General features: G+C 35.0%; 5 pseudogenes; 3 read left to right on the forward strand and 2 right to left on the reverse strand.

Annotated features, from left to right (window-relative positions):
* Positions 1 to 7490: 7490 nt before the first annotated feature.
* Positions 7491 to 11418, forward strand: LOC120210632 (annotated as a pseudogene).
* A 198-nt stretch (positions 11419 to 11616) lies between these two features.
* LOC120210734 lies at positions 11617 to 13900 on the reverse strand (annotated as a pseudogene).
* Positions 13901 to 14442: 542 nt separating this feature from the next.
* On the forward strand, positions 14443 to 16715 carry LOC120210633 (annotated as a pseudogene).
* A 1777-nt stretch (positions 16716 to 18492) lies between these two features.
* On the forward strand, positions 18493 to 22399 carry LOC120210634 (annotated as a pseudogene).
* A 1922-nt stretch (positions 22400 to 24321) lies between these two features.
* On the reverse strand, positions 24322 to 26473 carry LOC120210636 (annotated as a pseudogene).
* Positions 26474 to 27158: the final 685 nt, after the last annotated feature.

Below are 27158 nucleotides of genomic sequence, written 5' to 3' on the forward strand. Positions count from 1 at the left end.
TGAATTAATAAGAATTGATCTATGCAGGGGGACGATTCAATCTGAAATCTGAATTTTTTAGATTATTTATTTATTTTTATTATGATAGTATTTATTTTGAAATTTTTTATATCCATTCTGAAATCTGAATTTTCTTCGATTAGTTACTTATTTACGGATTGTTAGAGTTTGTTATGGTTTGTTATTAGCTTGTTATTAGTTGTTATTAGTTTGTTATAGTTGTTGGTTACTTGGGCTATATAAGCCACACTTATATTAGATTGTAGGTAGAGTACTTTCTTCAATGATCAATAAAATTTTCATTCTGTCATCTCTCTATCTTTAAGTTTCCTCCTCCTTCATTTGAGCTTTCATCATTCTCAGCCTCCATGGCAGCATTCTCACATGGTATCATTCGCTGAAAGGTCCTGCTTGTGGTGTGAACTCTCATTACTGCTGTGCTCGATGTTCATCCTTGTTCCATGTTGTGTGTGTTGACGAAGAACTCTATATGTGCGATTCAACCAGGTGACTCATAAATCAAGTTCCGACTGTTTCTAATTTTTGATTGCAAGCATTTTATCTCTGGCAATCAGTTAGCCTTTGAGCAAATAGTGAAAAAAAAAATCGTTCAGTTGTGTTTTCTTGCGTGTTTTGCTCCTTTTTCTTCTGGATCTGATCGGTTGCATTTGGTTGTTGGCTTAAGCTTCTTTGGTTCGTCTTGTTTTGGTTTGGTTCATAATTTTGCCTCCATACTGTTTGTTAGATTGCCTGTTAGAGTGCTCTTGTTTTAAGATGACACATGGAGTTCAATTTACTCACAGGCCTGATGTAAACTCAACTATTATTGCTTCTACCTCTTATCTGATTCATCCTCTTCCTAAAGCTGATACTGTCAAGTTATCAGAGAGCACGTATGTTATCTGGAAACACCAAGTGAAATTGATAATTGATGGTTATGGGTTACTCGGTTATATTTCAGATCTAATATCTCATGGTTGTTGTTTCATCGGTCGTCTACCTTTGCTGGTTTGTTTTGCGGTTCGGTTTTAATCCTTATTGATCGAAACTGTTTTTCTGTTTACTGAACAAGGTCAGAGTCTCACTCACTGCTATGGCAACAGAATGGTTTTCAATGGAGTTTGTTGCAGATTTTCGTTTTGCTTTAGATGCTGTTTTAGTTAATATTTGGTTGCTTTGGTTCACTACTACTCATGTTATTGGTTCGTATTGTGATTTTTGCTGCTACAAATTGTTGATGGTTTGATTCTAAGGTGACCATTGAGTGGTTCAGTTGGTGCATCTACTGTTTTGCTGGTTATGCATTTTTCCGTTCGGTTCTCCAATCGTACAGCAGCTTTAAGGTGTTCATAGAGTAATCGTTCATCACTTGTTACTTCTTCTCCAAAGTTTGACATGGAACTTTGAGGCTTAACAGCTAAGTTACCATAGAAGAAAATCTCTGGGGAGGGTTAAGAGTTTAACAGCCTTGCCTTCCTTAACCAGACAAAATAGGATGTTTTCTTGCCCAAGAGAGGCTTCAGATTGCATTCGGGAGCTCGTAGCTTAACCGCCTTGCTTCCAACAAAAAGAAAGTCCCAATAAGTGAAGAGGAAGAACAGTGAAGATGAAAAAAAAAAAACTCTTGAAAAGAAGAAGAAAAGCCGAGGAAAGTTGAAGAAAGAAGATGTTCGGTAAATTGTTCATCGAGACGGCAAGACGGTTGAATTCCAGCTTATTAAGTTTGCACTCTTTGTTTGATCAACTTTCTAATAGCAAGTTTATTTTGAAGAAAATTAAAAGGTGGAAAAGTAGAGTGAATGTTAGAGTTTGTTATGGTTTGTTATTAGCTTGTTATTAGTTGTTATTAGTTTGTTATAGTTGTTGGTTACTTGGGCTATATAAGCCACACTTATATTAGATTGTAGGTAGAGTACTTTCTTCAATGATCAATAAAATTTTCATTCTGTCATCTCTCTATCTTTAAGTTTCCTCCTCCTTCATTTGAGCTTTCATCATTCTCAGCCTCCATGGCAGCATTCTCACACGGATGATACTCACACTAAAATTTTATTTATATCTATCATTTAAAAGTTTTACGTTGTTAACGTATTATGGTTATCCTGAAAAATATTTTTAGATTTGCCCTTCGATCTATGAGTAATTTTTAAACAAATTATCAGTGATTACATGTAGAATAGTATAGAGTTTCCTTGGGCTAAAAGTCATAAACACTTCCAAATGTGTATTGTAGTTCCATTTGGGACCATATGATAAATTTATAAAAATATGAGCCATATAAGTTTGCTTGGCTAGACCACATTATCAACTCATTAATACAGCCTGCAAAATGTTAAGCAAACCAAAAAAATATTCAACAATACATTCGACACTCGTACCCCATGAAAACAAAATTCGGTTCGGTTGGAATTTAACATCTAGAACAAAAAAAAAGTCAGATTTATGTTATTAGTTATTTATGGGGAGAAAATTACATCAGAGGTCCTATACTTTTAAAAAAAATAATGTGGTTATCGTATTATTTTTCTCTCAATGTGGTCCTTCAACTCAAAAAAACTTAATGTGACACTTTGACCAACTTTTTTTTTATCGTCGACCATTATAGTACTGACGTGACAGTCCACGGTGGTTGATAATGTGACAGATAACATGAAGGATGAGTTAAATTGGTAACTCAAACATAACAGATGGACTGCCACGTCAGCATCGTAGACCGTCACGTCAGCACCGTAGACCATCACGTTAGCACCGTAGACTAGGGCTGTAAATGAGACGAAACAGATCGCGAGCTACTCGAGATCGACTCGGTCAAGGCTCGGTAAATACTCGGATCGAATGGACTCGACTCGAATTCTTAACGAGCCGAAACGAGCTACTTGATACTCGACTCGAAAAGCTCGTGAGCAGCTCAAAAATATAATATATTAAGATTTTATTTTTTTAAAAATAAATTATTAATAATATTACATTTATGTGTTGATTTAAAAAAAATACAATAAGACTTTCATGTATTTAAGGTTCAGGTTCGAGTTTGAGGATTCGATCTTGTTAAGTTTAAGATTTTTTTTTTATTTCGAGCCTTTTTGAGTGCTCACGAGCTTCAGTTCAGGATTTCGAGTTCGAGTCTTAAAAATTTTAAGCTCGCGAGTTTTCGAGTCGAGTCGAGCTCAGCAATACTCGAGCTCGACTCAGCACGTTTACACCCCTACCGTAGACTATCACGTCAACACTGTGAACTGCCATGTCAACACTATAATGGTCAACGACGAAAAACATAGGTTAAAGGGTCACATTGGACTTATTTTGTGAGTTAAAAAGTCACATTGAACTTATTTTCTGAGTTGGAGGATCACATTGAGAGAAACAATAATACGAGGGTTGTATTGATTTTTTTAAAAGTACATAGACCTTTATGTCTTTTTTCCATATATATATATATATATAGTTTGAACTTAAAGGCTAGAATCAAACAATCTCAATAGTAAAAGAATTATTGTTATTCCTTGATGTCTTATATTTGATCACTAAGAATATTAGGGGTGTGAACGTTCAATATCAAATAGTTGAGACTTATATTTAAACATATATTATCTTATACTTATCTTATAATAATAAAAAAATTGAACTTATAGTAATTAATTATATAAAAGCATATGAATTTTTTTTCTCTTACATTACTTTTATTATACCTTGTTTTTTTAATGAAAACTCAACTTTTATTTAAAAATAATAATTAATTATATCATAATCATAGGCACCTAATGTTTTTAGAGTAAATTACTCATTTATGACCTACACTATCCATTTTGATCTATTTTAGTATCTAAATTTTTAAAATTTCAAAATCATTCCTAAAATTTAATTTTTGTTTCATTTTAATACCGTTGTTAAAAACTTAACATATTTAGTACCTAAACTATCAATTTTAGTCCATTTTAGCACCTAAATTTTTATTTTTATTTTCAAAATTTAACATTAAGTTTTTAACAGTGATACTAAAATGAAACAAAAACTAAACGTTAGATATGATTTTGAAGAAATCGAAAGTTTAGATACTTAAATAAACTAGAACCGATAGTTTAGATATTAAACGGATAGTGTACCCTGAAATTTAATACTTGCGAAAGCTCCTAGTTGGCAAAAATTGGTGGTGAAGAGCATTATGGGGTAACACAGAGAAGGAAGTGAATGAAGCTGTTGAGGAAAAGATATGCATATCCATTGTATTTAATATGTCCATCCTTTTCTTTTTATTATTTTTCTCACAGGAAATATATATAAAAATATAACCCCTCCCCCAAGTAGTTAAAAATTTATTTGATTATACAGGAAGCAATCAAACGAAAAGAAAAGTAAGTATAATTAATTATTTTTTGGTATAATTTGGATCACTGCAGAGATAAGAGCGACTCTCACAACCCAATTTTTTCTTACAATTATTAAGATTTAAACCCTGATATTGCTTAAGGAATCTAGTGTGTGATCTCATTAAACCAACTTGTTGTTGGTATATTAATTTTTTATAGGCAAAAGGGTAACTTTTGTTCCTGTAATAGTCCCAATTTATCACTTTGGCCCCTATCGTGTTTTCGCATCAATTTAGCCCTCGAAATTTCTCAATCGCATCATTATATACCCTACCCTAACTTAAAACCCTAAATTATAAAGCCTAAACCCTAAATCACAACTTCACAACTTCTAAACTATAAGCCATAACTTAGAGTCTATGATATAAAGTTTTAAATTAGGGTATGATATATAATGATGCAATTGAGTAACTTTGAGAGTTAAATTGATGCGAAAATATGATAGAGACGAAAGTGATAAATTAGGTCTACTACAAGAGCAAAGGTGATTAAAAATAAATGACATTGAATTTTATTTTCGACGATGTTCAGATTCAGGTAAGCTGAATTGAGTATTGACCGGTAGAAGTGTGCAAAAAGACCATACCCGATGATCTGATTTATTTTTTGATTTTAGGATAATTCGGATCGAATATTCAAATTTTTTGGATAATCAGATCAGATACGGATCGGATAAATTTAAATTATCCAAAAAAATGAGTTTTTAGATTTTAGATACCATGTAGCCCAATAAATGAATAATCCACTGACCCATTAAAGCTCTAACACAATAAAAATTTGGATATTTATTTATTTATTTATTGTGTATGAGTAATTAAATATATATAAAAATATATTAGAAATATTGAATAAGTTATATTAAATCACAAAATTTTAAATTAATTGTTTTGTCAAATTAAATTTTAAATTCGGATATCCGATCCCAATTTTTTTAAATAAGATACGAATCACTATTTTAGGTATCTGAAATTTTCAGATGGAATCCAATATTCGAATTTACACACTTATGTTGACCATTAGGTTGCTAAAAATCAATTTATACAATTTTAGTCAATTATTCTTTGCTTACTTCATATCAATAAATTAACAATACTTAATAATTTATATAAATAATTAATTGTAATTTTTTAAAATCGTTATTAAAAGTAAATAAAAAAATCATTTTTATATTTACTTTTAAAATATAAAGAATGACAACCTAAGTCTTTAATTCCTGTTTATTACATGATCTTTTATCTAACGATATCAGATTCTTAAGTAAATTTATACTAATAATGAACTAAAATATGGACCCACTTGTCAAAAACGACGTGTACTAATTTGATGAATTAGTACATTCAATAATTGAGGCAATTAAGAGCTGGGCTTTCCATCCCATTCACATGAGTTTAACAGCGATCACGGTATCAGATTTGATGTTAGTTGTTTATCATTAAATTTTTTTAATTTTAAATAAAAATAATTATGTTTTCGTAGTATGTTTATCATCATTGTGATACATTTTTCGTTTTTTTTCAATCGTTTGGTCGTTCTTTCATTTATGTTTTCTTAAAGTTGAATTTATCGACGTCACGACTGATCAAGATGACGCTTATTTGAAATCTTATTGATGTTTATTACTATGGATCTTTGGATTAAATTTGGATGCGTAATTTTACGTTTGTGGATAATTACTCACGACGCTTGACTCTGATTTACGTTTCTCGATAGTATTTCAATAGCTTAATTATATTTTGTGATTCGTTTGTCGACACAATCAAATTTATTCGTATATATTTTTTTTCGAGTTTTATGATTGAGTTTCTGACATTTTCCATGTAATAGAATCCTTGAAGTTGCAACTATTGTGTTACGAGGATATAAAAGAGCGAAACAAAAAGTAGAGTTGAGTGTGCAAAGACAGAAGCTTGCAGTTTAGATTTAAGACAAGAAAAAGAGAAGAATGGGTTCTGGGACCAAACAGAGAATAATGGAAAAGAGGGATTGAGAAATGGGGCAGCTCTGCACATGTTTCCATGTCTTATGACCTGGGTTGTAGGCTCACCCTCCAAAGAATTTTTCATCTTTCCTTGTCCTTTCAACTTCATGTGACAATCAGTTGTTCGAATCGGGTTGGATCGGATCAAAGTCGGGTCATATCGATCTAGGTCACTTTGGGTTGAATCTATATTCGGTTAAAATTTAGTTGAATCTAATTTGGATTTAGTTTGGGTTTAGAGTAAGTTAGGTCAGTTCAATATCGGATCGAATTAATTTTGGGTCTTATCAATAGCGGGTTGGTTGATTTTTTGTTCTAATCATTATCATATCAATTTATTTATGGGTCAAGTAAACCTTTGATTTTTGGATCAATTCAGGTTGAGTTGGATATGAATATGATCAATTATATAATTGTAGATATATTATTGTGAAAAAACACGATTTTTGTTTTTAACTCTTATCATTTACGTTCAATTTTATTTAAATTCAATCATGATTTAGCTATGTTAATTAACTTGAACCTGATCTATAAGATGTGTTAGAGTTTATAACTCTTTTTTCATATTGATCTGGTCTACGAAATTTACGATGTGATTTATTTGATGAAAAGTAAAAATTTTAATTATAAATTTTATTATTAATTAAATTCTCAACTAGATTTATGATGTTAATTATAAATATAATATTTTTTAAATAATAGACAAAATGGTATTGAGATGACTGTACTTTTTTAAAAATAATATCTCTGAATTATTTTTGTATATAATGTGATCTTTCAATTTAAAAAATAAATCAAATGTGGTTTTTGATTAATAGTTTTGTCATTGACTGTTATGGTACTGATGTATTAATTTATAGTGTTGAAGTGATAATTCACAATGTTAATTGATAGTCCATAATGATTGATGATATGATAGAAGACATGACAAATAAATTTTATGGTCTTCGGATGAGGACATGTTCGAGTGTAAATTCGGTTGACGATAACATCGGTCAAAGCGACAACTGATGTGGATATAATATTGAGATTGGAGTTTTCAAAATTTTAGATTTTTTAATAAAATATTTTTATTTTTTAATCTTTTAAAATTATCAAATTATCAAAAATATGACATGTGTAATTTTATTTATTGTTTTAAAAAATTGTGTTTTCCAATTTACCCTCGAGATTTCTGAAAATTCAATAATCTTCTTCACCCATTACAATTCAAGGGTTTTCTAATTTCTTGTATTTCTTCGAAGAGTGGTTAGTATAAATTCTAGGGTTTTTCGATTGAGTCACCATGGGTGAATTCAAAGTGGAGGAAATGTCGTTGGCAGCTTTGTTCGAACAAGCTCGTAAGATCCATCTTACGGTCATGGAGTCTGGTGCTGATCAGGTACGGCTCCTCATGCTTTACTCATTGTTTCTTCAACGCTTTCCCAATGAAAAAAAAAATATGAATTTCATTTGTCCCGCAGGATCTTGTGAAGAAAGGATGCGAAGTGCTTGGGAAGTGCGAAGATATGATCAACAAGCTAGGGCTTTTCTCATCCAATGAGACCAAGATGACATCAGCACCACCAATCTTAAGTACATCCTGGTAATCATCAATAATGTCATCTCCTCTTTCTTTTGATAAATTTTACCTGTAATTTAAGTAGTATTTTAGGTAGGTTCTAACTGCTGTACCCTTCAGGTGCCATTTATCTTGCAGAGCTGACCGAAAAGATTGCACAGGATGCAAGGATACCAGTTCTCAAGATTTCACAGGCGAAATTGAAGGTAAAGTTTAGTTGATTAGTTCATAGCTCACTTTGGGAGTTTAGCATTGGAGATGATATTTTACAAAAAGTTCCTTCGTAACTACTTTTTTATTCTGTTGAAACTTGTAATCTATCTTTTTTGTTATGTCATTGGATCTTAAAGTGTGGTGTCTTTTAGAATTCATTTCATTTTGTGAGGCGATGGAACTTGTACCACAGGAAGAATTGGAAGCTTCTGCACAAAGTGCTTCAAATTCTTTTGCTGATCGAAGAGCCTTGAAGGTAGTATATATATTTTTGCTAACAGCACGAAATTTGGTATCATTGGATGCATTCTTGATAGTTCTAGTTGAATGGGATGCTGTTTGCTGTGCTTGCACTTTTGTGCCTGTATTCAGATTGCTCGCTTTAGACGCCAAAGAGCTGCAGAAGCAAAGCTGACAGAAATAAAGGAGCAGAAGGACTGAAGGAGCGACGCGGGCGTTCAACAAAAGCAGCGGCCTTATCCACTCCTGTTGAGGTTGGAGAGGATGAACAGCTGGATGATGATGGGGAAGAGGAAAGAGAGGTTAGTATCTACATGAAACACCTTTTAAACTACTTTAGATGTGATGTATTATTAAGACTTCCCTATTAGATGTCAAACTTGATAGTATCTTATAAAAATCTGTAAATTCATGGAACTTAGGGAAGGTTTTCATGGTGCACAAGGAATCTGTGGCAATTTTATTATTTATTTAACAAAAGTAGCATGTAGGAAAGCTTTAGTTGAGGCTGTTATCTAAGCAGTTTCTTCTGGATTTTTTTTGTTGATCTAGATCTTGTGCTTGTGCTCATGAAACCAGGCAAGATGGTCTTTTTTTTTTGATAAAAAGGGAGGCCTCATTAAAAACCCCCTTCATAACCGTCAAGCAACATAGTACAGTAAGATGGTATTGCATAAGAACCAAGTACAGTAAGAACACATTACCAACCAAAAAAAAAACCCACGGTAAGATGGTCTTATTAGGGCCCTTAAATAATAAGGCTTACCCTGAAACTTTTAAACTCTATCCCTTGTGTTGTAGTTTTATCATAAGTGATTTCCTGCTACAGTTGATTAGTTCTGGGTGACCGATATCCAGCAATTTTAAATGTTATGTGAGGTTATACCTGACTAAATTATGATTGGAAACATTTTCCTTGAGTTTTTATTTTTATATGATGCTAAAACTGTTGGCTTTTTCCTTTTTAATGAACTCTGAGGCAAGATTTATCTATGAAATATTACTAGGACTGCTTCTGAATTACACTTTACAACTAGCATGGACTTTTAAAGTCTATTGCTGGTACTGTAAATTTGGTTATTTTGTTGTCAGAATAACTGTAGTAAGTTGACTAAGCTCTGAAACTGAGATGACATACCTGATGCTTATTATTGAAGTATTAGCTGTACTTCTTTGTTTGACAAAACTTTCTGGTATATCTTAAAGAATAACATTTTCCTTGTGCAGGCCGGCTTACTACTATCTCGTGTGGCTATCTGTAAGGTTAGCCTTGCATTACATTTCAATAATCTGCCATGTAAAGCTTTAATCTTTTTTCTATCTTAGCAATAACTTCATTGCATGCTACTACAATTGAAGGCTTTTGATCTGCTTGAAATGCTGAAGAAGGAAGAAATGCTTTCTGCGATAAAGGAGAAACAGCTAAAGGTATTAATCTGTGTAAATGAACTAAAGCTCAACTGTTGTACTCGCTACTAGTTCTTTTTTTCCTGAAAATGCGTCTGCCTTCTGAACCTTTGGTTATGAGTTGTGTTGAAAGTTTCCACTACAAGAAGATTTAAAACTTGAGTAAACTACGTGAAGATTGACGCTATGCACCCCAATTAGATGTAAAACATTACTCAAATTAATACTTTATGATGTTAAGCCTAAGAAAAACATCTAAACATAGAATGCCAAGATTGATATGTTCAGCCCAGTTTGGATATTGGTACTCAACTTTTGTGATAAATCATTAAACATTCACCCCTGTTAAGTTCTCATAGCCTTAAGTTCATGCTTAGGGCTGCTACATGGTAACTGACCATTAACAATGGAGCAAATTGGAAATTCTTCAATAAATTTTCAGAAATCTCTAACTAGATTCATCTGAAACATGGCATTGTTGTTCAACCTATAAACATTACAAGATCTTTCTTAATCTTTTCATTGCCTTTCTGCCTAACCATGACTTGTTACAACCTATGTCTAATTGGTGGAATGCTCAATTTCTTGTGCATTGCTTCGGCCAATTCAGTAATAGCCACTTTCTGGTGGCTTGTGCTGGAAAATATAATAGTTTTCTTTTGCTGGAAAATATAATAGTTTTTCTTTTTTAAGTTTCAGAAAGTAAATAGTTTCATGTAAAGGAATCATCAAATTGCTTTATATTTCTACTCAAATTTTGACAGGATTTTCAATGAACCAGTTTTCATCTTCCTTGCATTCAGGAAGGGGAAAAGGAATTTTCTGAGGCCATCCTTGATGATCGCACTAAGAAAGCAGAGGCATCGTGATGCTGCAGCTCGTGCGATATACACAACCTGCAGCACCTATCACATGTGCTACATTTGCTCAAGATGTTATAGAAGGAAGGGCAAATGTTTCGCAAGCACATGACCACAAACACCAGCCGATGATCTTTGGACCACAAAGTCTTATAGGCGGAAGCCTAACAAGTGAGAGGGAAAGGATGGCAGCACGTGTTTTCCAACCTGCTTATAGGTAAATCCCTGTCCTGAAATACTATTTTGGAGCACAATGATCTTTTATTGTCAGAGATGGAAAGAGAGATTTGAGCATCAAATTGTTTTCATTTTGCCAAGTTATGCCAACATATACATGTGATATCGGCAACATGGTGATTCTAGTTATTTATGAGGAGAAATAGTGTTTTTTATTTATTTATTGTTTTCAACCGGTAATCAAATGATCTTGTAGGATGCCAACGATGAGTATCGAGGAAGCTGGTTTGAGGGAGATGGAAATGATGAATAAGTGGCAGGAGAGGAATGCAAAAATGTTTGAAGAAGCCAACTCAGCATGGTACAAGGACAAACCAAAGATGGGACCAAATGAAGATAATGAAGATGATGATGATGCCCAAGAGAAGGCAAGAGCATGGGATGACTGGAAAGATGATAATCCTCGAGGAGCAGGCAATAAAAAGCTTACCCATGTGGTTAAAAGTGATAAAGTAGTAGCTCTCATACCCTTATAACGTATTTGTTCAGACCTAACAAATAATGGTTTTAGGAACATTCTTAAATTCTTATAGATTTGTTTTTAAAGACTTTTGCCTTATATCTTATTTTTTTTTCTCTAAAGAACTTTATGTTTCTCAAGTCTACTAAAAAAATTGAACCATTCCCTAGAATTACCAACTATAATTGCATAAAAAAATTACTAACCGTAAGAATATACAGTTTTTTTTTCAAGCTCGGTTCATTTACACTCCTGATTAAAAGACCGGTGAGATTTCTCACCACGCTGCTGTCTTAGATAAGTTTCACGATAGCTCTTCTCAAAGGCCTTGCACACTGGGGCTGTATCCTTCTTCCACGACTCTCTCTCTAAACCTTTCAGTCACTTGGAGCTCTATCGCTTTGTCTTTCGCCTGTCAAATACCTCTTTTAGCATTATATCGCATCTGCTTAAACTCCGACTTGGTGACTGCCTGAAAACAATCGTATCATCCAATCTGCTCAAGAACTCGGGCCGGAAATATTGTTTCAGTTCTTCCCTCACCAGGCTCTTTATCCGTCAGTCACCCTTCTCGATCATACTGCTGCTTCCGACATTAGATGTCATATCAAAAGGGTTTCTTGAAATCAACGGTTGTTCCTTTGCTGTCTGTCAACCTTCCGTCCTCGAGTATGTGAAGCATCATGTTGAAGACGTCGGGATGGGCCTTCTAGATCTCATCGTGAAGTAGAACAGTGTGTGGTCGTCTTCTAGCAGCTCGGTTAGCTGACCGCCCTCGGTGTAACCAACATACCCCGGAGGGGAACCGATGAGCTTGGACACTGTGTGCCTCTCCATGAACTCACTCATATCGAGTCGAATCATGGCTTCTTCAGAGCCGATATAGTAAGCTGCAAGAGCCTTGGCTAGTTCGGACTTTCCTTCTCCAGTTGGTCCACAAAGATGAAAGCTAGCTATTGGTCGGTTAGGGTCTTGAGACCACAGGGGCACGTCGAATAGCACGGCTAATGGCAGTGACAGCTTCATCCTGACCGATGAACTATGAAGAGTCTCTTCCATCTTAAGAAGACGTTCGGATTCATCTGTCGATACTTTCTCGACAGGAATACCAGTCCACAGAGAGACCACATGCTGAATGTCCACTTCAGTTACAACAGGACCTCCATCCCAAGCCTTGTCTTTCATCTGGATTGCTGTGAGCTGCAACAAAAATATCCATCAAATCAACTTAGAAGGGCAAATAAGAGTCATCATGACTGGATATTAACAGAAGCACGCCTGTGAATGACGAAGGTGAACACGAGAACCGGCTTCATCGATAAAGTCAATTGCTTTGTCGGGTAGAAAACGGTGACTGAAATATACAGAAGCAAACGTGAGGACTAAACAAATTATGAAAATACTCTACGAAAATAAGACAAACACATGCCTAATGTACTGGTTTGACAGTCGTGCAGCAGAAATCAAGGCTCATCCCTGTAACGAAGCTTGTGGTGAATCTCATAACTGGCAAACCTTTCAAAATCTGTATAGTTTCATCAACAGATGGTTCAGTCACTTTGACTGGCTCGAATCTTCTTTCCAAATCTGGGTCTCTCAATATGCTTTCTGTATTCATCAAGTGCTGTAGCTCCAATACACTGCATGAATACAAAGTAGCACAGATACCAGATATTGGCTGCCTAAACATTAGGAAAGAGCAAGTTTACCTGCAATTCGCGTCTCGCAAGAGCTGGCTTTAAGATATTGGCAGCATCAATACACCTTCTGCAGCTCCTGCTCCAATTAAAGTGTGCATCTCATCAATAAACAGTATTATCTCATCACTCTGCTGGTTCCTCCATCAGCTTCTTCAATCTTTCCTCGAATTCTCCACGATGTTTTGTTCCGGCAACAAGGAGACCCATGCCAAGTGTATAACCTAATAAGAAAATAGCTGTAAATGTACACTTCTCACTTAAAAATACTATCATTATTTTTAAAGACATGACATGTATGCCCTTCTTCCCTCAATTGTATCAGGAATACGCTGAGCAAGACCTTCAGCAATTGCTGTTTTTCCAACACCAGGTCTCCATAAGACATGATTTGTTTTTGGTCCGTCTACCCAATATTTGGACAACACGTTCTTGGTCCTGCCTCCAACAACAGGGTATAGTTTGCCCTGAAATGGAAAGAAGGGACCTGCTTAGAAACAAGAACAAAATAGCTGGATGATAAAGCAGAAAAGAAATTCCTTCCCTCCTCAGCTAGCTTAGTCAAATTAGTTCCATAGTCCTCAAGTGTTGGCATCTTTGTGTTGCCACTTGTCCTCCGTAACACAACACTAACTTGGTTCCTTCACCAAGCATACAAATAACCTAGACAATCAAATGGATGGTTGACCCCATTAACAAAAATGTATGCATACATACATACATACATGCATGCATGCATGAGAAGATCAAGTCCGAATGCATTTCTTACCTGTGTGTGGATATTACTTGGGTCAGCACCTAAACTCTCAAAAAGGGCTGCTACTCCTTCACCTTCCCGAAGCAACCCAAGAAGAAGATGTTCTGATCCAATATAATTGTGACCTGAAAATTTCTTATCTTATATTATCTTAAAAAATTTAAATTTAAATAAAATAATATATATTATTGTATAAATATTAACTTAAATTTATAATGTTTTATATATTCTAACTTTAAAAATTATATTTTATTTTTATCATAACTTATAAATACATTTTATTTTAATTTAGAAAAAATATATTTATTTTTATTTAAATATTTTTTTCTTATTTTAATTTTAAAATATATTTTATTATCATCTTAACATTTAAAATATCACTGAATTTTAAGTGTTATATCATTTATATCACTGAACTTTCAATTTTATCAATCATAACACTCAATTTTAATTTTCATTTCAAATATATCACTAGGCGTTAAATCGTTAGCAGTTGGATCGAAACGACTTCGTTTTGGTAATATTATCATCGTGTAATTAACGATTTAATGGTTCAATGATATAATTTAAAGAAAATCAAGTTAAATGATACAAAGGATACAACAACTAAATTCCGTGGTATCCGATGTGGGTTACCGTATAAGAAATGGCAACAGAAAATGGAAAAGATGCCTCATTTTTATCAGCTCTGTTTAGATCAATAGACGCAAATTGGTTCTTTGGAATTCATTTTGAGAGAATCGGAGTTAGAATTCAAGAATAAAGAAAATGGGGTGGGGTTTATAGTTTTATGTTGTAAATTTCTTTGGAATTTTTGTCTATTTGCTTGAAATAAATAATTCTAGAATCTTAGATTTTCGGAGATCGACAGCGTGCATGAATGGAGTATGATAATATCGGGTGTGTCTCATCCATCGATAGAGTCGATGAGGATGGGATCCATCACCATAATCTGCATCATCCACACCCTCATCATGCCCACCATCAATTCTCTTCGCTAAAGCCTAACAACGACACCAGCGACACCAACAATGGGCCTACGACGATCACTCCGGCTATCGGCGTTCATGAATTGCTGGAATGCCCTGTTTGCACCAATCAATGTACCCACCGATTCATCAGGTCCGTCTCTCAATTCCATCATGTTTTATGTGTTGTTGCAGTCTAGGGTTTCGCCTTTTTCTTTTGATTTTGTTGAATTTGATTGTTCAATTGAATCGAATAGATCTGTGGCGTAATTGAATGGGTTTTCGTTTCTCTTGGTTGTTATGAAAGAAATTGATTTGTGACAGTTTCTTGGTTGGATTTTGAGTTAAAATTTTATTAATCCCATTTTTAGCCATTGTTACTTCAACTGGATTTAGCCATTATTGGGTTCATCTTGCAGATGATACATTTCGCCTTGAGAAGTATTGCATTAACAGTCTAGTACTCCAACTCTTAATGAACTTGATTCAAGTTTTCAGGGGGAAATTGGGATAGTATACGTTCCCTTGGAAACTTCATTAAAAAGGATAACCAGGATTAACTTTAGTTCCAATCAGAAGAGGTAATTGGTTGTTTTTTATTGACTAGTCATTCACTATAGAACTTTTAGGGTTGGTAATAGATTTGGAAGGTTGTATGTCAATTTTTTGTACTCTAGTCCAGCACTATGTTGATCTGAATCTTCATTTTTTCTTCAAGTACCCGTGATCAACACCCGAGTCCAACCCATAACCGGACATGGGTACATCAAAGACCTCCAAAATACATGAAAATCTACCCATTTCTGACACACACAGTTGCACGATGCTCACAGAAGTCCGAGTAAAATAGCTCTAGCAAAGAGGGACAAGAAATATTGGGGTAATTTGAGATATTATGTTTTTTTTCTTGCTTTTGTATATGATAATGTGTGCAGGAACCCTGAGATTTCTAAATATTTTTGTGATTATATAGAAAGGGTAGATGATATTAATAGATTGGAAGGGTATTCTGTATTAGTGAATAATGAAGGACAAGTTGCTCTCGTTAACAATATAGCTTTTTTGCAGTGCCACACACACACTTTGTTCTACCTGTAAAACAAGAGTGCACAACCGGTGTCCCACTTGCAGACAGGAACTTGGTGATATTAGATGTTTAGCATTGGAGAAGGTGGCAGAGTCACTTGAGTTTCCTTGCAAATACTACAATTTGGGATGCCCTGAAATATTTCCCTATTACAGCAAACTCAAACATGAGACAATTTGCAACTACAGACCATATAATTGCCCGTATGCCGGATCAGAGTGTTCTGTTGTTGGGGATGTTCCTTTCTTGGTTGCCCATCTGAGGGATGACCACAAAGTGGACATGCATACCGGCAGCACATTTAACCATCGCTACGTGAAATCCAACCCCCGTGAAGTAGAAAATGCTACTTGGATGCTAACAGTAAGTTTTATAATTTCTATATAGCATTTATTATTCTCCAAACTAGCTGACTACATCTCAGAACAATATGAAGTGCCCTGTGTTTCAGCCATGCCATACTTTTTTAGTTATTTTGACGATTGCTTGGCTTCTTCCTTTGTCAGGTCTTCCATTGCTTTGGTCAGTATTTCTGCCTTCACTTTGAAGCCTTTCTGCTGGGGATGGCCCCTGCCTACATGGCATTTCTTCGGTTCATGGGTGATGAGACAGAGGCTGGAAACTATAGCTACAGCCTTGAAGTTGGAGGAAATGGCAGGAAGCTTATATGGGAAGGTACCCCACGAAGCATCCGTGATAGTCATAGGAAAGTCCGGGACAGCCATGATGGTCTTATCATCCAACGTAACATGGCACTTTACTTCTCTGGTGGGGACAGAAAAGAGCTAAAGCTTCGGGTTACAGGAAGGGTATGGAAGGAACAACAAACACAGATGCCCATGTTTGCATACCAAACTTGTGTAGTTGAGAGAATTGATTTTTTTTTCCCCTCTTGATTTGTTTTGAATGCTTTCCCGTGTGTTCCTTCTCTGCCAGCCTTTCTTGGTTTGTTGTAATGATTGCAGTTTTTTCAGAAGACTTGAATTACTTTGCTTTAGCTTCCACTACTTATGTAAGTGATCAAAATCAATATTTTTTTTTTCAAAATTGGTGACCAAAATCAAACAGAATGAAAAGAAAGGGATTATCCGTATATTTTATCCAAAATATTAATAGGATCTCTAAATTTCTTAATCTTTTCAATGAATATTATTGTTGACTATTACAATAATATGCTTTTAGCTGATGTTTAACGGTGTTAATATGATAATTCACATTGATGATAATGAATAAGATGTATATAGAAGTAATTGATTCTTTTAGAAATTTGTGACGTAATTGAATATTTTAGAAAATTTGTGGGTCTAATTGATTTTTAAAGAAAATTTAAGTATTTATTTTTTAAATAAAAATAATTTTAATTTAACATATAAATTATTTAAATTCTACAAATTTACCTTAAATATTACTAAAATGAATTTCCAATTTTTGTCCCGGATCTCTTAACGCGCAAGAGTTGGCGCGTGGTTAAAGAAACAAAAGTGTACAAAATTTCCAAAGTTGAATGATTAATACAATCACCCTATACCTTGATTATTATATTAAAGAGTAAAGTACAAAAATGGTCTCTCGATTATAGAATCTTATTTTATTAAGTCTCTTAATTATTAAAAGTTATAAAATTATCACATGATTATTCATTGTGTTCTAAACTCATCATTTTCATTAAAAAAATGATGGTAGTTTGAGATGGACACTAACTTGTTGATTGAGATATGATAGTCATTTGATATTCTGAGTTCATATTATATCATATCTCAATTAGTAGGTTAACGTCGAACTCAAACAACTATAAATTTTTAAAAGAAATGACGAGTTTGAAACAATGAATAGTTGAGTGATCATTTTATAACTTTTAATAGTCAGAGACTTAAAAAAGCAACATCCTATATCGGGACCATTTTGTAACTTTTAATAGTCAGAGGACTTATAAAATAATATTCTATAGTCGAGGGACCATCATATTTAAAAAGAAAGGACGAGTTTGGAACATAATGAATAATCGGATGATCATTTTGTAACTTTTAATAGTCAGGACTTAAAAAACATTCTATAGTCGAAGAATCATTTTATAACTTTTAATAGTTAAAGGACTTAATAAAGTAATACTCTATAGTTGAGGGACCATTTGCATATTTTACCCTAGATTTAATTAATAGTGGATTACCGTCTTGACTTTTTTTTCTCCTCTTCAATCTTATCATTGAATGCACATTTCAATTTCTCCAGTACAATGCTCTTGCCAGAATAGATCTTTCGCTGCCAATTATAAAGCTCAACAAAAATCCCATCGATCCAACTATATTAATTTCTTCTTCTTCTTCTTATTGTAATTTAGGTGAAATTAAGTTGTATGGCCGATCAATTCCGCTTATTTTGCAGGTAATATTCTAACCTTATTCATTCTAGAGGGAAAAAGTTATATTTATTTCCATGTTGCTTTTGAATTTGAGTTTGTTTTATGCTTAAAAGTAAAAAAAAATGAAATTGATGTGACCCGTTTTATGCTTTTGATTTGGTTAGCTTGGGGGAAAATATAAAATACTAAATTCAATTTTCGGAGTGTTATTTGCAAAGTTTTAGCTGATTGAAAGGAGTTTTAGAATACTTGAACACAATTAGCTAAATTGTTGATTTTGAAGTAAAATAAAACTGAATAATATGGAGGAAACTTTACCTTTTGAGTTTGTGATGATGTTTTCAATTCATTTGTTAAATAGTTTGTTTTTATCTTTGGATAAAGATTCATACTCTTTTTTAATTTGAATCAATAGGAGTTCGTTTTGTAATGCATTCTGTTGACGGAAGTAAAGAAAAGAAGACAAATTTGAAAAGATCAAGATCATCATCCCTTTGTGATATGCCCACGACTGACAGCCCTGCTACACAAACTCCTGACCGTTGCAATGATGTTTTCTCTATTAAAGAGATAGTTCAATCACCATTACCGGCTATGTAGCACCTACTTCTATCAGTTTTAGTCCAGATGATAGTGCAATTGTTTATCTTTTTAGTCCTGAGCTTAATTTGAGTAGAAAAGTTTATTCTTTTGATCTCATTGCTGGCAAGCAAGATTTATTCTCTCTCCCCCGGATGGTGGACTTGACGAGAGTAATATATCACCAGAAGAGAAGTTGAGGAGGGAGAGGTCCAGAGAGCGTGGTCTGGGAGTTACACGTTATGAATGGGTGAAGACTATCTCCAAGAAGAAAACTATTATGGTGCCTTTACCTGTTGGGGTATGTGGAAGAATCTCATCTTTTACTTTTGAATTACTTTTAAGGATTATTTAGTCCATTCTTTTTCTATACGAGTTATTGTTGTTTACATACGACTTCTTCCAAAATCTTGAGCACTGTGACTTTCCATTTTTTATTTATCTTTGTTGATAAATTTTGGTCGTAATCTGAAATATGCTTAAAATACTACTGAATCTTGATCCAATGAGTGTATTTTCTTTAGCTATATCGCTCATCTGACAAAGTGATTGCCTTAAGATATTCTTTTGGATTTTGGGCCATTAGAGCTTGTTTCCAAGTGCAATAATATATTGATTAAGGTGAAGAAGTGTGTTCCTCAATCTGTGCTTAATTTGAATTGGTGGAGGTTTGTGTTGGTTGATCCTTTTCTTGATACTTCATTGACCACTATTTTCCAATATGCGATTTTACATGCTGGATTCTGATGTTAACATGATGCTAATTGCACCATTGCCATTAGAGTCCCACCACATAGATTCTTTCAAACATTTTCTTCAGTTCCTGATGCCCATTGTTTGTAGTGATACAACAAATTCACTGTTTTTACCACACCAACCTGCCTGCCTGCTTATCTTATCTTATCACTCACCTCATCCCTTTAACGCTTTCAGCTCTGTTTTCAGCTTTTCAATATTAGCTTCAGTTACTACTGACTAGTCCCATTTGTCTGAATATATATTAGCCAACTCTTGCATGCAAGTTGGGAATTTTGTTTCCCTGATATTTGTTCTCCTTCTATGGGCAGATTTATTTCCAGGATTTTTCTGGTTCAGAACCAGTGCTTAAGCTTCGAAGCACATCATCATCACCAATAATTGATCCACATCTTTCCCCAGATGGTTCCATGCTTTCTTACATAAAGATTATGAGCTACATGTCCTAAATCTTTTATACAACGAACAAAGACAATTAACCTATGGTGCCAATGGGAGCACAGTGGTAAGTTTTATGTTGCCGATATCTATATTGGGTAGAACATTTTAATCGTTACATCTATGGATGTTCAACAATTTTTCTTTTCTTTTCTCTCCTTTCAAACCCTATCTATGAAGGGAAAAGTGGTGGACGGGAATCTACAGGGCTTTCAGTTTCATAGCAATTTCGAACAAAGACAATTAACCTATGGTGCCAATGGGAGCACAGTGGTAAGTTTATGTTGCCGATATCTATATTGGGTAGAACATTTTAATCGTTACATCTATGGATGTTCAACAATTTTTCTTTTCTTTTCTCTCCTTTCAAACCCTATCTATGAAGGGAAAGTGGTGACGGGGAATCTACAGGCTTTCAGTTTCATAGCAATTTAGAACAAGATCTGCCAGTTTATTTGCAACATTATACAGCTTATAAATCATAGGGCAAATTTCCTGTTTTTCATAAATATTAGTGAATGAATAATGTCAAATGTGATAGGCTCTAACTATTTGATTTTACCTGGTTTTCAATATGCTGTGTGGTTTCGCAAATGAAGCAAGTTAGCTTTAACATTTTGACATTTCATTAGGTTTTTGCGCCATTGTCTTTGATATTACATTGTTTTTAATGAATTGCAGACTCATGGACTTGCAGAGTATATAGCTCAGGTGAGAACTTCTTCAATCTCCTTCCTTTTGTTATATATTTTTATAAATTGGTTGCTGATTTGTACGAGTTTGAAACTTATTTGTTACTGCTTTTGAGAGCAACTATAAGTTACAATTCTTTCAGAGGCATAGAACCAGTGCCATCAAGTAAAATGATGCCAAAATTCTTTTTTTCCCTCTTATCTCTCTATTCTTCATATAGATTTCTCTCCCTCATTTTTGGAATTTTCACTTATTGCAGGAGGAGGATAGAAAAACTGGGTATTGGTGGTCACTTGATGGCAAGTTCATTGCATTTACAGAAGTTGATTATTCTGAGATACCTCTTTTTAGAATTATGCACCAAGGTAAAAGCTCAGTTGGTCTAGAGGCACAGGAACCATGCATATCCTTTTGCAGGGGCTTCAAATGTCAAGGTTCGGCTTGGGGTGGTGTCCACCTCTGGTGGTCCTGTCAGCTGGATGGATCTTATCTGTGGGGGACCAAACTATGATGATGAATATTTGGCTAGAGTAAATTGGTTGCCTACAAATTTTCTTACAGTGCAAATATTAAATAGGTCTCATTCCAAACTAAAGATCCTTAGTTTGATATCAAGACGGCCAAAAAAATGTTGTGATGATCGAAGAACTAAAACCTTGGATTAATCTACATGATTGTTTTACACCTTTGGACAAAGGAGGTTTCATCTGGGCAAGTGAAAAAACAGGATTCAGACATCTTTATCTGCATGATGCTAATGGGCTTGCTTAGGACCCATTACAGAGGGTGATTGGATGGTTGAGCAAATTGCTGGTATAAATGAGGCTGCAGGGCTTGTGTATTTCACTGGAACTCTTGATGGACCTTTAGAATCGCACCGTGCTAAATTATGCCCAGATGAAAATTCACCGTGCAAGCTCCTGTCAGATTGACTAATGGCAGGGGAAAACATGTAGTTGTGCTTGATCATCACATGCGGCAATTTGTTGACATTTATGATTCACTTGATTTCCCCCTAGGGTTTATTTATGCAACTTGATTGACGGAAATGTAGTAATGTCTATTTATGAGCAACCGTCCATAGTTCCTGGGATTGAAAAACTTCAGCTTGAGCCTCCAGAGATAGTTGACATACAGGCAAACGATGGTACCAGACTATATGGGGCTTTATACAAGCCTGATGCAACAAGATTTGGACCACCGCCATACAAAACCTTGGTCAGTGTGTATGGTGGTCCTGGGTTCAGCTTGTGTACAATTCTTGGATAAATACAGTTGACATGCGCGATCAGTACTTGCGGAGCAAGGGCATTTAGTTTGGAAGGTTTGTATTTCCTGCGCATTTGTTCCCTTTAGAAAAGTTTAGTTCATGGCGTGCAATCATTCTAGTTTAGGTTAAATGACTGAGAATCATGTTCTGATCCTTCGACAAAATGAAAGGTCGGGGAGGGGACTAGTGATTTCTAAATTTCATTAAGCCATCATTTCTTTGGGACATTCAGCGTTTAGCTAGTGTGTATGATTTCTAATCGTTAGCAGTTTTCAGGCATCTTTTGAATCCATCCCTTTAATTCCTTACCTGAGATGTGCTCTTTGCAGTTAGATAATAGAGGATCCGCAAGACGTGGACTGAAGTTTGAAGGCTTTCTCAAAGGCAACATTGGCCGTGTTGATGCCGAGGATCAGCTCACTGGTGTTGAATGGCTAATTAAAAAGGGGCTGGCAAAGCCTGGCCATATCGGGTTGTACGGTTGGAGCTATGGTGGTTATCTCTCGGCCATGGTGTTGGCCAGGTTCCCTGATGTTTTCCAATGTGCCATCTCCGGTGCTCCCGTTACATCATGGGATGGCTACGACACATTTTACACTGAGAAGTACATGGGGTTCCCTTCCGAGGATGCTGAAAGCTACGAGTACGGCTCTGTGATGCACCATGTTAACAAGATGAGAGGAAAACTTCTGTTGGTCCATGGCATGATTGATGAGAATGTACATTTTAGGCACACGGCAAGGCTTGTTAATGCACTTGTGGCTTCCGGCAAACCATACGAGTTACTGATTTTTCCGGATGAACGCCATATGCCGCGTCGTCATAGGGACCGGATTTACATGGAAGAGAGGATATGGGAATTCTTTGAGAGGAGCTTGTGAGGTAAACTTCCATGTTTATACATCCTCTCTTCAAAAATAAATAGTACATTGGGAATCATTTCTCTTTCTAGTGATTTGGATAACCCTCTTTTTAATTTTTATCAACTTACAGGATCTGGGACGAATTTTCCATTGTGCTAAAATATTTTGTTTTCATTTCACTTGAACTTTTGGAATTCTTCTTTCTAGAGGAATGGGTTAAACTATAAGTATAGTCCTTTTGTTTTTGGTAGTTTTGTTTTGGTCACCAATTTTGAAAAGTTTAGTTTTGGTCACATGTATTTTCGGTTATGACATTTTGGTTTTTGGTTTGGAACGTTAACTTCTGTTAGATTATTTAATTAAAAATGGGATCAAATCCCTGTCCAATAAAAAAAGAGCAATTATTTAATTACAGATTTGCATTCCATTTCGTTGAAAGGTACAATACATGACCAAGCATGACTCTCAAGGCTATCATAGTTGCTCTGCAATTAAACCCAAAATGCACATATAGATATAATGTTTCACAAACAGGACTCCATGGAGCTCTAACGGATTCATGTACACTATGAGAGACGATCAGTTTATGTCTTCATGGTGAAGGGGAAGAAGAAGCCAATTACAATAACCCAGAGTTCCAACACCAATGTCAGCATTGTAACTTCTCTTCGTGTAGCGTTCTTAGAAGTAACTTCTAGAGGATCGTACTCGTGTAGTTCCAACAGACCGATAAAAGATTGATCCCACCACTGGTGAATTCCATGAGCAAGGTTGAAATTCAGAGAGTGGCGCAAATTGAGGAGAGAATACTACGGTGGTTTGAGCATGTCCTTAAGCGACAACCGTCGAATACAGTCAGGAGGGTAGAGTCGATTACAGTCGACGGTACCAGAAGAAGAGGACGACTAAGACGGAAGTGGGAAGACTGCTTGAGATCTGATTTGAAAGATTTAGCACTTACCGAAGACATGACCTCTGATAGAAAAGTATGAAGACTTAAGATCAGGGTAGCTGAATAATGTGAGTTACATCCATAAGATGTATCATCTCTGTCTTCTTTTAATGTTTTTGTAGAATTTTCATGACTTCTATTTTTTATACATTTCTGTCATTGAAATGTATGAAGGCTTAAAACTAGGGTAGCGGAGTAGTGTTGTCTTAGTTTATATTTTAACCCATTTGACTTTTTTCCTTCTCGTAGCTTGTTATCGTTGACTATTGTGTATCATTTCTCTTCATGTTTCCTCTTTTTAAATTTAGTCGGATCTTACTTTTCTGTATATATGCAGAGATTTTAACGCAATGATATATTTGCAGGGATTACTTCCCATTACAGATTGCGCATATGAATACTGCATATGAAGACTTTCAACTATGTATTTATGTATTGATCTATACATGCATTGCATTTGATCTTTATTTTTAATTTTCTGACTGTCGGAGGTCTTCCACGAAAGCTGCTCTCAACCTGGCGTTGGGGGCAACCTACTACCCTACCTCCCCTTACCCCATTGCATATGAGAATAGGATTTTGTTGTTGTTGTTGAATCAGATGCATTGGCTCTAAATCCCTTTTCTCCGAGCTTGAGAGTAGATTCCCTATAGAATTCTGTGTTGCAATCTTCTCAATCTTTCCGGCCATGATCTTCTCCACCGTCTTCCTATGTTCAAAATAGCCAATATACCCTGAGCATATAAGATCTGCAGGATTCACAAACAGGTACGGTTTCCAAGCAGAGAGCGAACTAAATGGATCATCTTTATCAGGCCTATGATGGCGACCTTTTACAGCGACAGCGAGTCCAGCTTTGACTACACTGCTTGTAAAGCGAATACCATGCTTCAGCTTTTCATTCTTGATTCCTTCTACAGGGGCAGACAAAAATGGGGGATTGAAAGAGGTAAGCTTCAACATTATAACCCATCTTAATCATATTTTTACCTATAAGCAATGAAATAGCTGATCCTAGTGAATGCCCGGCTAACCAAATTCTTGAACTTCCAGCAACCGCAAAGATACTCTCTACAGTCTGCATTGCTTGCTGAAAACGAGAGCTTTCATGAAGTCTATTACGGACGCACAGGAAATCCAACTTGAGATCACGAGACCTTGTGTTTGACTTAGTATAGTACCCGAAAGGCATAACATAATGTGGAGTACCCCGAAAGGCAATAATGTGGAGCATTTTGGGCTGAAATAGTGGGTTGAAGTGAGAAAAACTTGTTTCATAAATGGCACCAAAAATGGAGTTATCAACATCATCTACAAGAATAGACCAAGTGAAAATTGAAGAACTCCCACCAAGGTGGTGCCTGAGCTAGAGGGTCTTGGAGGTTCTGTTGGTGATCTCGTTCTAGAACGTACACTCCCTGAACCAAGCTCGCAGCAACAGATCTTCGATCATGAAAATTATTCCTACCAAAGTACAACAAATAAGCCCTTACATTTAGTATAAAAAAGAAACTAAAATGTTCTAACCAGAGAAAAGAAAAAGAAGATATCTTGAACATAACAATTCTTTTTCAGATGACACAATTAAAAACTAATAAAGGAAACTACAATGTTATCCAGCTGAAATTAGAATCATCTACTGTTCATACTATTTCATCATAATTTTCTCAATACGAGTTCAGGGTCATAAGAGACAAAGAAGTTTTAGCTTGTGATTAACCAAAATCAGACATCTTGTACTAGATTTATGGTATTTCCACTTCCTTCTTAGCATCCTTAGTCGGTAAAGATTCCGAAAATTCTCATTCATAGAACACTTATGAATTAAGATGCAATGCTATTTGAGACCCTTTTCCCCTACATATTAATCTCTTTAACAAACATGAGGTGTTTGATATTCCTACACTTCAGGTTTATGAATTGCCTTATTTCCCTGGCATATCTTGCAATGTTGCTCACTTGGGATGATTTTTTCCTGAATAGTCCGAGTTGATTATAATTTACATGATAGTATATATTCAGAATTTCATAGCCAATTGACAGTGCGCGTGCACACGCTGCAGGCACAACTGCTAGAACATGGAGTTTGTTACTGAAACTAATGAAAGAAAATGTGTTTACCAGTCAACTGAAGTGAGGTGTAATGGCCCTGAAAGGCAGAAAATTTGTCTGGAAGAGGTCGGCTTCTCGTTCTTTCTGTGTTTCGAGTCTTCCATATATCCTCAACAAAGGCAATGAATTGCTAAAATGTAGTACATCAAGATTCCCATTAATCATCAAATTAAGTGGCTCTATAAATGAATTGCAAAGGCATCATGCAACCAAAAAAAAAAAACTGTGATTGAATTGTTTTTCGAGTTCTTCCCCAAATCGAAAAAGAAAATGAAAGCTACAATCTTGATTTCCTTTGACAAGTTTCCGAGACCCCAACATCTGATTCCCTTTTGACAATTTTTTTCTGGGAAATTTCAAACAAAACCCCAGAAAAAGTGAAGCATACAAATGCAAACCAGCGAATCAACAAGACTGACTGATGATTCTTGGATCACATAGCTTAAAACACTTGAGAAATACATCAAGAGAGCATTGTTCCAACAGCTTACAGAAAAAAATAAAGAAATTAAAAGAAAAATCCGTTTACCTTAATGCGAGACTCAGAAATTTCACGTAATTTTCCCCTCTCCTCTTTTATTCCTTCAAGAGGAAACAAAAGGGAGAGAGTTGAACACAGCGGCCTTGGACAGAGTGGCATTAACAGACGCTGGATAAATAATAATACTATCCGAGAGTGTCTCTCTTTCTTCCCCTTCTATTATTATTTTAGGGGCTTAAAACAAAATATTATATGGTTTAGGGACTTATTTTGATTAGAAAATAGTTGAAATACTTAAAATTGATTACATATAATAGTTTAAGTACCTAATTTGACCAAAATAGTTTAAGTACCTAAAGAAAAAATAGCATAATTAAGTAATTATTTTAAGTTTAAGCCTATTATTATTTAGGGTAAAGTACACAAATGGTTCTTTGATCATAGGGTATTATTTTATTAAGTCTCTCGACTGTTAAAAATTATAAAATGGTCCTCCAACTTAAAGTGTTGCTTTGTTGAGTCCATTAACTATTAAAAGTTACAAAATGGTAATCTGACTATTTATTATGTTCCAAACTTGTCATTTTTCGTTAAAAATTGATAACATTTTGAGTTGAACATTAACATGCTGACTATGATATGATAAAATATGATCTCAGAATCTCAAACGACTATCATATTTCAGTTGTCATGTTAACGTCCAATCTAGTCAACCGTGAATTTTTTAACAAAAAAGACGAGTTTCGAACATAATGAATAGTTGGGTGGTTATTTTGTAATTTTTAATACTCAGGGGACTTGACAAAGAAACATTTTATAGTCA

Source organism: Hibiscus syriacus, unplaced genomic scaffold, assembly GCF_006381635.1.
Source record: "Hibiscus syriacus cultivar Baekdansim isolate YM2019G1 unplaced genomic scaffold, ASM638163v2 tig00109926_pilon, whole genome shotgun sequence".
Classification (NCBI taxonomy): Eukaryota; Viridiplantae; Streptophyta; class Magnoliopsida; order Malvales; family Malvaceae; genus Hibiscus; species Hibiscus syriacus.